Source organism: Littorina saxatilis, linkage group LG16 (genome assembly GCF_037325665.1).
Source record: "Littorina saxatilis isolate snail1 linkage group LG16, US_GU_Lsax_2.0, whole genome shotgun sequence".
NCBI classification, from domain to species: Eukaryota; Metazoa; Mollusca; class Gastropoda; order Littorinimorpha; family Littorinidae; genus Littorina; species Littorina saxatilis.
The window spans coordinates 28,853,486-28,862,661 of NC_090260.1; positions in this window are offsets into that span (position 1 = coordinate 28,853,486).

Consider the following 9,176-nt stretch of genomic DNA (forward strand, 5'->3'; position numbering starts at 1 on the left):
GTAAACAATTGGAAGGTAGACTTACTCAATGTGAGCTACTCAAAGCTGTGACAAAATTAAACAACGACAAAAGCCCAGGATCAGATGGGTACACTGCGGAATTCTTCAAGTTTTTCTATTCCGACTTAGGAAAGTTTATGTTACGGTCTATAAATTGTGGATTTGAGAAAGGAGAAATGTCAGTGACTCAGAGACAGGGCGTTATAGTATGTATTCCAAAGGAAGGAAAAAATAAAACACTTTTGAAAAATTGGAGACCAATTACTCTGTTAAATACGGTTTATAAGATTGCATCAACGTGCATTGCAGAACGGTTTAAACGGGTTTTACCAAATTTGATTCATGATGATCAAAAAGGCTTCTTGAAAGGAAGATATATTGGTGAACACGTCAGATTAATATATGATACCCTGTTCTACTCAAATAAACATAATATACCTGGCCTACTTTTGATGGTCGACTTTGAAAAGGCTTTCGACAGTGTTGCCTGGTCATTTATTGAAAAATCTTTGAGCAAATTCAACTTTGGAAATGACATGAAACGATGGATTTTTACTTTTTATTGCAAAATTAAGTCTTGTGTTTCAGTTAATGGTCGGTATTCAGCATGGTTTAATGTAGGTCGAGGCACCCGGCAAGGGGATCCGCTGTCACCTTATTTATTTTTGATTTGTGCCGAAATATTGTCTCTTATGGTACGCCAGAACAAAAAGATTTGTGGTATGAATATTCTTGGCGAAAATATTTTATTGTCACAATTCGCCGATGATACCAGTCTGTTTCTTGATGGTACAGAGCAATCATTTTGCGAAAGTATAAAAGTGTTACAACATTTTGCATCACTATCAGGTTTGAGAATGAATTATGATAAAACAATTGTAGTTTGGTTAGGACCTTTAAAGTTTTGCAAAAGAAGATTTTTGCCTGATATGAACTTTACCTAGAACCCGGATAATTTTAAAGCACTTGGTGTTATTTTTTCAGTAAATGTATCCGAGGTTGTTTTTCTTAACTATAGAAATAAGTTAAAGGAAATTCACAAACTTCTGAATTCATGGACCAGAAGGAACCTGACACCTTTTGGTAAAATAACAGTCCTGAAAACCTTGGCTATTTCCAAATTGACACATTTGTTTACGAATTTACCTGATCCAGACGAACAGTTTATGATGGAGCTAAATAATATTTTTTTCAAATTTCTTTGGGATGGAAAAAGAGACAAAATTAAAAGAACTACGGTCACCCAACCCTATGAAGATGGAGGATTAAAGATGGTTGACGTGAAATGTTTTCTGTTATCTCTAAAAATTGTTTGGTTAAAAAGAGTTGTTGGTCTTACTGGATTAATATCAAGATTATTGTTTAAAGCATGTCCATCTGTTATAACAATTAATATGAGAGGAGAAGAATTTGCAAATGTTTTGATGCAGAGAATGGAAAACCCGTTTTGGACTGATGTTTTTAAACATTATATGAAACTACATGGAAAATGTGAACCTACAACCTTTAATCATTACTTATACGCCGGGGCCCAAGGACTGTTATGCCGGGGTGGAAGTAGAGATAAGCGCCTACTTCCCAAGAAATGCTCCATATGGCTTCGTGTCTCCAAACACCTCTGACAGTCAAATCCAGCTCCTGGCCTTCACGTGGCGGGCCCTGTCTTCGACTAACAGGAGAAGGGATGCAGGCGGGTCCCTGGCGCCTTAAAACCAGCTGCTTCGGGCAGATGGGGCTCGTCAACCTTGGATGGTCGCTCATCTAGGAGAAGGACAACTCCGATTTCAAAACCCGCACTGCCTTGTGTGCGCCTTGGGAAAGGCAAAGGCTACGAGAAGGAAAACTTCGACAACAAACCCGGGTAGAGTGGACTCGACAGCCCAGCAAGGCAGCTACTCTTGGGGAGGAGGCAACCCTGAGTAAGAACCTCAACCACCGAAGACGGAAGACAGCAGCCAACTTGGCGTGGGGAGAAAATCGGCTGTCTACGCTTCCACGATAATATGGCCGTACAATTATCTTTGGATCCCATCGGACGCAGAAGAAGACTTATACGCTGCTTATGTAATCAAATACGGTCAGCCTTTTACCTTTGAGAGTTGCACTTCGATCTGTTTGTGTACAAGTTTCATTCATGCTGTGAAAAAAGATTTGTCAGGGGTTTCGGAAAGTAGGGTTTCTGTAGTGTAATTGATCTTTTGTTGCCCTTCGCATTTCTATCTATTTGCGTCCAAGGTTCATTCATGCTGTAAAAAATGCAGGTGCTTTTACACCCACTCTGCGTAGATCACGAAAGAGATTCCTTAGGGGTTACGGAAAGTAGGGTTTCTCTAGAATAATTGATCTTTAGTTGTTCATGTGTTTTTTGGCCTTTCAGATTCGCATTTCTGTCTGCTTGCACCCAAAGTTCATTCAGGAGGCAACAAATACGCTTTCTGTTCAGATACAAAGCGTATATGTATCAACATGACATGATCGATTTTTTTCAGGATTTGACTGGTTGTTTGTTGGTTTTGCAAATTCCTTAAACCGAGTTGGCTATTCGCGATCCATTGAATTGAGTTACCCTTTTCAGAACCGGCACGGTTGGCCTAGTGGTAAGGCGTCCGCCCCGTGATCGGGAGGTCGTGGGTTCGAACCCCGGCCGGGTCATACCTAAGACTTTAAAATTGGCAATCTAGTGGCTGCTCCGCCTGGCGTCTGGCGTTATGGGGTTAGTGCTAGGACTGGTTGGTCCGGTGTCAGAATAATGTGACTGGGTAAGACATGAAGCTTGTGCTGCGACTTCTGTCTTGTGTGTGGCGCACGTTATATGTCAAACAGCACCGCCCTGATATGGCCCTTCGTGGTCGGCTGGGCGTTAAACAAACAAACAAACAAACAAACCCTTTTCAGTTTACATCGTAATCTTTGTGATTACATCTAGTTACATGTAGGTCGTTCATAGTAAGGCGAAGAAGATTCGAACAATTTCTAATCACAATTAATTTTCAATGGTAACGGAAAGTGCATTTTCAGTAGTAATGAGATTTTTATTTTTAGTCAAGTTTTGACTAAACCGGTGTTTTTAGATAGACAAGGGATCATGACGAGGGTGGTGGTGGCGGTCTGTGTGTGTGTGTGTGTGTGTGTGTGTGTGTGTGTGTGTGTGTGTGTGTGTGTGTGTGTGTGTGTGTGTGTGTGGAGCGATTCCCGGAAAACGACAGAACTTCATGAAACTTAACATACACATTCTTCCAGCTGATATGCCTTTTCATGTTTTTCAATCAATGTCTCTGATATTGGCTTTTCACAAAAGTTGAGGTGTTACTGTCACAACCTCATTTTGTTTAAATCAAATTGATTGACATTTTCGCCAAACAATCTCAGACCCAATGCGGCTTATGGGACTGCATTTCCGCTCGGAAACTTAACAACCATCTAAATTGTTTGTTTATACAAATTCGGATTAAAATTGAATTTTGCAAACTCATTTAAAAATGATTGCATTGAATTTGTTAAGGAGACTTGTTTAAGATTTCTGTCACAGATTTGCAAATTTGCTCTTCTTGCGTCGAACGCCTTTTTACGCGTTAAAGATACGGATTTCTGCGTGGACGCTTAACATAAGCAATGAATTAGATAGATTTGTTAGGGTAACAGAAGTGGTTTTTCTGCATTGATGTAGATATTTAATGGTGTTTTTGTGTGTGTGTTTTTTGTGTGTGGAAGCATTCAGCTTTAGAGAAAAGCAAATCTATCTTCTTTTTCTGTCTTTTTTGGGGTTGTTTTTTTTTGACTTGGCAAACTAGGATTTTTGAGGATAACGGGAAGTGGGTTTTCTGTTTTCTGTTTTCTGCTTTTGGGATTCGCATTACCTTCTTCTTCCCGTGTTCACACTTTTTGTTTGTATAACTATCGTGTTTTTTGGTCTCCTCTATTGCCTTTTCTTTCTTTGCTTGTTTTCTTCAAAGATTTTTGATAATTTTTTGGTGAAGATCACTCTTTTTACATTTAGTCAAGTTTTGACTAAATGTTTTAACGTAAAGGGGGAATCGAGACGAGGGTCGTGGTGTATGTGTGTGTGTCTGTCTGTGCGTGTGTGTGTGTAGAGCGATTCAGACCAAACTACTGGACCGATCTCTATGAAATTTGACATGAGAGTTTCTGGGAATGATATCCCCGGACGTTTTTTTTCTTTTGTTCGATAAATACCTTTGATGACGTCATATCCGGCTTTTTGTAATAGTTGAGGCGGCACTGTCACACCCTCATGTTTCAATCAAATTGATTAAAATTTTGGCCAAGCAATTTTCGACAAAGGCCGGACTTCGGTATTGCATTTCAGCTTGGTGGCTTAAAAATTCATTTATGACTTTGGTCATTAAAAATCGGAAAATTGTAAAAAAAAAAGTATTTGTTTTTAAAACGATCCAAATTTACGTTCATCTTATTCTTCATCATTTTCTGATTCCAAAAACATATAAATATGTTATATTCGGATTAAAAACAAGCTCTGAAAATTAAAAATATATAAATTATGATCAAAATTAAATTTTCGAAATCGATTTAAAAACAAGTTCATCTTATTCCTTGTGGGTTCCTGATTCCAAAAACATATAGATGTGATATGTTTGTATCAAAAATACGCTCAGAAAGTTAAAAAGAATAGAGATAAAGAAAAGCGTGCTATTCTTCTCAGCGCAACTACTACCTCGCTCTTCTTGTCAATTTCACTGCCTTTGCATCGAGCGGTGGACTGACGACGCTCTTGCTGTAAAAATTCAGTGAGTTCAGTTTCATTCTGTTAGTTCGACAGCTTGACTAAATGTTGTAATTTCGCCTTACGCGACTTGTTTTTCGTTTCGGCAGCATTGTTAAAACTCAACATCGTAATGAAATTCGATGAACACAGTTTGACATTTTCCTGCAAAGTTTGATTTTATTTTACTCTTTTTAATGTTGTTATTCTGCTGCTAAAGTTTGTTTCTATTTGTACAAATTCCATTCCTACAATCTGAATGCAAAAGGATATACCTACCAAGTCAAAAATTCATCAATGGCAATGATTATCAACTGACAGACATTTTGGAAATGAGTATAATATGTCAACACAAGAATGGAGGTCTGACAAGCCAACAATATTCCTGTTGTACTGAAAAGTGAAATGGATATTTATTTTCAGATATAATAATCTTCAGAAAAACTCTGTCATGCGCACTCCTGAACCCTCCTACACAGTGGTGGAATACGTGTAATACTCCGCGTGGTGTCCTTAGGGCCAAGTTATACGTGCGCAGAGTCGGCAGCACAGACGACGCACTGCAGATTATTGATGCCGCGATAGGGCTTATGACGAGTACTTGGCCTGTTTTCTTTTCATGCAGCGTGTAGCGGGCTGTACAAACCTGCAGTGCGTCGTCTGTCCTGCTGAAATTACATAGGTGAGCGCCAGGCCTTAGGGACTTCGGACTGAGGCTTTAAGTGGTGTTCACATGGCAGACTTTGTACAGATTTTACACACATTTTCAAATTGAATGAAAGTTCAGAAAAAAGAACGGGAGAAAACAATTGGAATGAGGGCGAGAGGAAAACAGTACGTGTATTACTCTGTTCTTTTTAACGACGTGTCTTAAGTGGTGTTCACACGGCAGACTTTGTACCAACTTTCCCCCAACTTTCAAACGATTTTAGTCGGCGCCAAGTCAAATCAAAATTGCTCAAAATCGCATCCCATGTGAACAGCGCAAACTAGATTCTCGCCAGACTTGAAGGCCAGTGCAGCCATCGGAGCTACTTCGATCCCAATGCGGTAAGAGCAGTTTGGCTAGAGCTAACCAATCAGTAAGCGCGATAAAAAAAGTCTGCGCAAAATCTTTGCCAATTAAGTCACGGCCGAGTCGAGCAGTGCTCAACTGAGTTTTAGAGTCGCTGCTGAATCTGGCCTGAATCGTACCTAAATCGCTTGGGCCGTTCACATGGCCGATTTTTCGCCGACTTGGCCTCGACGAATCGGGAAAGATTTTCAAACGAAAAAGTTGGTGAAAAGTTGGTTGCAAGTATACCATGTGAACGGCACTTATATGACTCTGTCTCCCCTTCTATATATATATATATACGACTAGTGTCTGTCTGTCTGTCTGTCTGTCTGTCTGTTCGCGATGCACGGCCAAAGTTCTCGGTGGATCTTTTTCAAATTTGGACACCGTATTCAGCTACACCCCGGACACAACCTCATCGATGAGATATTTCAACACGTGCTCTCAACGCGCAGCGCTGTGCGCGCTGAACCGATTTTTTTTTTGTTTTTTGTTTTTTTTGTCGGGATCCACTACCAGTAACTCTTCCTTATCTTCTCCAGTGTTTTCAGCCGCGATTATCTCCCTTCCTTCGTGTGGCGTCAATCCATATTCCCGTTACTACGTTACTATTTTTAGAAGGTCACTGCACGTTACTATTTTTAGAAGGTCTCCAGTGTTTTGCGCGTTTATCTCCTTTCCTTCGTGCGCCGGCAAAGCCGGCGTACACCCGGCAAAGCCGGGTCCCAGGCGCAGCCTGGTATTCGCCTCTACTTCTTCCCGGCGAAGCCGGTACCCGGCGAAGCGGGTAATCATCTAGTGTCTCTATATCCGACTTTCTCCGTCTCTGTCTCTCCGTCTGTATGTCCCTTTCTCTCTGTCTGCGAGTCTCTCTCTGTCTGCCCGGGGGGGGGGGGGGGAGGATCAGAGAGAGAGAGAGAAGGGGAGTGAGAGAGAAGGGGGAGGGAAGAAAGAGGGAGGGAAAGAGAGATGTTATTCATATAATGTATGCACGCTCATCTATCTGTCTGTCTGTCTGTCTGTCTGTCTCGCTCTCTCTCTCTCTCTCTTTCTCTCTCTGTCTGTCTCTCTCTCTGTCTGTCTGTCTGTCTGTCTGTCTGTCTGTCTGTCTGTCTGTCTGTCCGTCTGTCTGTCTGTCTGTCTGTCTGTCTCTCTCTCTCTCTCTCTCTCTCTCTCTCTCTCTCTCTCTCTCTCTCTCTCTCACTCCCCACCTCTGTTTCTGTCTCTTCATCAATCTCTTTCTCCATGTCTATTTCTCTGCCTCTTTCTCTCTATGTCTCGATATCTCTGTCCCTCTTTCTTACTTTCTCCATCTTAATTCTCACTCTCTTTGCAGTTTTTAATCAGCATTGATTTAGTACAAGATTATCACATTGACTCAAATGCATGCCTCATATGTAGAACACAAATGGGGCAGTTACTTCGTGAGAACACGCTAACATCTGTGCACGCAATCATACAATGGGGGGGGGGGACAGACAGCACTCAACAATATAATGTTTCTTGATAGGTCATTGACGTGAATGCGCGCGCATGATCGACAGATTAAATGCTAAATGCTGATACGTGCACGTAGCTACCCCACGCTATTGCATTTCATTTCCCTACAAGATCGACGATAATAGTTAAAGACATACGACACCATACAAAAAAACATTAAGTCTGATTGAGTTTTCTTGTGGGTGTTGTGTTCTGTCTGTTGAACAACTTCTCTTGTGTAGAATGTCCTGCGAATTATTTGATAACGAAAATAAAAATCAGATGGAATCACAGAGTGGTTTTTTTTTAAAATCTTTTCTCTTACTTCTTTTATTTTTTGGTTCAGAAATTGTTTTCTTTAATTTGCTTCCGAACACAATTAATGTTTGAGGCAAATATCTCTTCATCATTGCGTGTCTAGCACGGCTATTTTCAATAAAGAAATCTTAACTTGCAGATTTTAATTTTTTAATTTTTTAATTTTTTTGGGTCAAAGATTCAGATTCAGATTCAGATTCAAAACTTTAATACAAAGGGATAAAGGTTTTAGGCGATGCCTAATCTTCCAACCTGTCCCTTTTAGACATACATGACATAATATATTACATTTATATATTTATATAACATGTTTTAAACAGCCAAACGAATAACTAATTAACTAAGAATTTGTAATCAGGTTAAAACTAACAAAAACACTAGCTATAATAACGTGGTTCATGGATTATTAAAATGATGATTAAGATGTGATGCAGTAACAGTTATGATTTTCAAGTGTAGGGAGATAATTATTTTTGACAAAGATATTTTCGAACATTTTTTTTAAAAGACGAAAGGGTTTGACATGTTTTACAGTACATTGGAAGTAAATTCCACACAAGCGATCCCCAGTAAGATAAACTAGATTTATACAAATCAATGCGTGGGAGCGGTAGCGTATAGTTCAAAAGCCTCGCTCTACCAGGAGGACGCTCAAACAGGTCTTGGATGTATGAAGGTGTTTCATGGTTGTACATTATGAACATGAAAATACTAGCATTTAAAAAGAACTGCTGTTGTAGCGGAAGAATGTTCAGTTGAGTGTATTTTTCTTGAGTAGTCATATTGGGATCTCGGTTTAATAACTTTACACCTCTCTTGTGAAGTGTGTTAATTTTCTTCATCTGAACATCACTGGCATTGCAGCAGACAGTAGATGCATAGCAAATGTGAGAGAGACAGTGTGCGTGGAAAAACGTTTTGAGGGCATCCACAGAAACAACGCACCAGAGCTTGTTTAGTAAGAAAAGGTTCCTAGAAACTCGTTTATAAACTGTATCAATGTGAGAGCGCCAGTTAAGTTCATCATCAATTACAACTCCAAGCACACGGTGTTGATGGACTTGAACAATGCTAACTGTACCATGCATAATAAGATCAAGGCTCAGAGGCTGTCGCTGGTTATTAACATGCTTTTTGTTTTCTTAGGATGCAGTGCCATTCTGTTTCAGTTACACCAATGATTAATATTTGCTATACTTTCTTGAAGTACATTTTTTTTTTGAGAGTGACGTAGCTGTTTTTTGATTTTCCAAGTGAAACCTTTTTGAATTGATGCGTATTTATCATTTCCATAGGTTCTTCTTCTTTTTCTTCTTCTTCTTCTTCGTTCATGGGCTTAGACTCCCACGTTCACTCATGTTTTTAGCGCGAGTGGATGTGTACGTGTATGACCGTTTTTACCCCGCCATTCAGGCAGCGTACGCCGATTTCGGGGGAGGCATGCTGGGTATTTTCGTGTTTCTATAACCCCCCGAACTCTGACATGGATTACAGGATCTTTTCCGTGCGCACTTGGTCTTGTGCTTGCGTGTACACACGAAGGGGGTTACGTCTCTAGCAGGTCTGCACATAAGTTGACCT